The sequence below is a fragment of the Sinocyclocheilus grahami genome, unplaced genomic scaffold (genome assembly GCF_001515645.1).
Source record: "Sinocyclocheilus grahami isolate Dianchi unplaced genomic scaffold, SAMN03320097.WGS_v1.1 scaffold9925.1, whole genome shotgun sequence".
NCBI classification, from domain to species: Eukaryota; Metazoa; Chordata; class Actinopteri; order Cypriniformes; family Cyprinidae; genus Sinocyclocheilus; species Sinocyclocheilus grahami.
In genome coordinates this window covers 4258-7113 of record NW_015512934.1, presented here as the reverse complement: position 1 = coordinate 7113, position 2856 = coordinate 4258, and the positions used below count along the sequence as shown (strand labels likewise).

The window sequence follows — 2856 nt, the reverse complement described above, 5'->3', positions numbered from 1 at the left end:
TGAAGTGCTTTTGTCCTGCTTCAAGAGCTCTGAACTGAGACATGCCGGTTTTTGACATGCCTCTCTCTCTTTCTCTCCCTCTTTTTGCCTTTCTCTCTTGTTCTATAAATCACTTTCTCTTTTTTCCTCTGCCCACACTAGTGGCTTAAAGCCAAGGTAAGTGTACTTGTCCCATGACCCCTCCTGCTTTAGTCTATTACTGATCGACTGATTCAGTCTTCCCTTGTGATCCTGATACATATTCATATTCCTGCATTTGTCCCTCCCTCATAACCTCGTCATGTGCAGTAGTTGTAGATCAATCCCATTGCAAAGTGATCTGTAATAGCTGTATTTTTGAAAGATTACACATTTTAACACTAAATCAAGAGCATAGGCAACTGAACACACCCAGTTGTCTATGTAATTGAATTTTGGCTTGCCAGACAAATTTAGCTTTAGTCATCAGTTCTGTTGTTTTGTTTGCACTTTATTTTTAGGGTTAATGTCTGGTTTTTGTATATATGATGAAGTGATAGACTGATATCGGCGAGGTTAATCTGAGCGTTTTGAGATTGTCGAAGACGGTTAGTTAGTGTCTCATTGTGTTTGTTTCAATATCTATAAATAAGTGTTATTTGATGATAATTTTTTTGACCTTTTTTTTAATTGAGCAAATATTATGTAATATTACTTATTTAATTGCAATGCATTTAAAATTAAAATAAATACTCCTTTTTGCTATCATTACAATATTTAGTTATTTCCATTTTTGGCCACTAGATATTCAAAACATTGGCATTGACCAATGAAAAACCTCACTACAGATCGACCTCTAGTTGTGTTTGTCATTTTGAATTCAGTGGTCCTTATTCATGAAACATTAGCAGAATTATTATTATTATGTAAATCATTTGTAAATCCATTCTTATGTAAATTTTCAGATTCATGAAAGTGTTTGTATTGTCAAAACAATGTACAACAACTTTTTGCAAAATGATGACACTGCATTTTAATAAACACTGTTTACAATAATAATAGATATGGCAACACAATTAATGAGTTACCTTTTTTACATTTTCTAGTTGTTGTTTTTTTTCCATTTTGTTTTAGTCAGTTAAATAATAATGAACTTGATGTGCATCCTATTCATGAATATTATGGAATTCATCAGCATGCACACATTTAACTATAAAACAGTTACAAAACTTTTGTGAGAAGGTAAATTTTACTTAGGCCCATTCATTGCAGTAGCAAACTGAACATTTGGTTGAAATGTATTTTTTTGTCTGGTAAAGCCCTCTTCTCATCTCTTCTCATTTCTTTAGACTTATTTATGTAATCTGATGGTCTGGCTCTGTTCAAATGCTTAAACGGATGTTTTGCTTGTCTGATCAGCAACAAGGTAACAATCAGTCAGTCAAAGGAGGAACTCTTTCCAGGACCAATCCCCCAACACAGAAACCTCCCAGCCCACCCTTGGCAGGACGAGGCACTCTTGGGTAAGACGTGATTTCATCATTTACTTCAGTGTGAGAAGAATAAAAACATTTCTGACCAGTATGATAAATCAGACAATAGTTTGACACAGACAGCAGTTTTCAGTAGCAAAGCCACAAATCATATATTATTTTAAGTATTGTTTATAAAATGTTTGCCTGTTTGTTTTAAATGGATGTACAGGCGTAACAATCCTTATAAAACACTTGAGCCGGTGAAACCTCCAACAGTGCCCAATGATTACATGACAAGTCCAGCTCGCTTGGGCAGCCACCACAGTCCAGGACGCACTGCTTCTCTCAACCAGCGACCGAGAACCCACAGGTAACATCTATCCATCTACTGTATCTATCTATCTGTGTCTGTCTTATTTTATTTTTTTTATTAGTATTATTGATGATAAAATTAGTTTAATTATTTATTTATTTATTCGTATGGCTTTAGTAAAATTTTAATTAATATTGTTTTTTATTATTATTATTATTATATTAAAATGAGAGTTTGTTTGTTTATTTCAAATAGTTAAGTACATTTTAGTTAATACTGTGTAGGATTATTATTATTAGTAGTAGTAGTAGTATTATTATAAGACATTTATTTATTTATTTAATGTTGTAGTACATTTTATTAATATGATATAGTTATTATTATTATTAAATTTTTAGTAATATTAATAGTAATAAAATAAGTTTAATTTGAGTAATTTTGTATGGATTAATTGCCATTGTGTCCAGATAAAATATTGTGTATATTATACTGTATGTGCAAGGGCTTTACTAATGAATAAGATATCTAATTTTCTCTCTTAATTTGGTCTTTTTCCACTTCTTCTCTCCCACACTTTTCCATCAGCCTCCACAGTTTCATTTAGTTTCTGAATGTCACAGCATATTTGACTTCCTCTGGGGGGATTGAACAATTTGGCTCATGTACTTCATTGTGTTAACATCTAAATGACAGACCTGATCTAGGGGTTTCTGAATGTTCCAAGTGTGCAGTCTGTACTTTTCCCACCCACACATGTAACATCTGTAAATAATGTCATCACACCAACCCACACCTCAGCCGCGCTCCAGACCCGAGGGAATAACCCCTCATTCAGCCCTCGCAGTGTTTATTAAACACAATCAGGACTGCAGCAGTGCATGCGCAGAATTACTGAATGAATTGGCCTCATTAGTTAATGCTGACTGTGATGCCATAAATAATACACAACTTTTCATTTGTTAAAATACTGGCACTACATGCCAGCTCTTGTGCGAGTGGCCTGCTGAATCCATCAAATTGCTAGTCTTAATTGGCACCTATTATGTCCCTTTTTACAAGATGTATTATTGGTCTTGGGTGTCCCCAGAATGTGTCTGTGAAGTTTCAGCT

The 2856-nt window shown here is 33.9% G+C and overlaps 1 long non-coding RNA gene across 1 annotated transcript; it reads left to right on the top strand.

Annotated features, from left to right (window-relative positions):
* Positions 1 to 134: 134 nt before the first annotated feature.
* On the top strand, positions 135 to 2836 carry LOC107578372 (uncharacterized). Its single transcript, XR_001608338.1, has 4 exons — positions 135 to 156; positions 1378 to 1481; positions 1663 to 1803; positions 2332 to 2836. It is a non-coding gene; the product is annotated as an uncharacterized lncRNA (long non-coding RNA).
* The last annotated feature ends 20 nt before the right edge of the window (positions 2837 to 2856 follow it).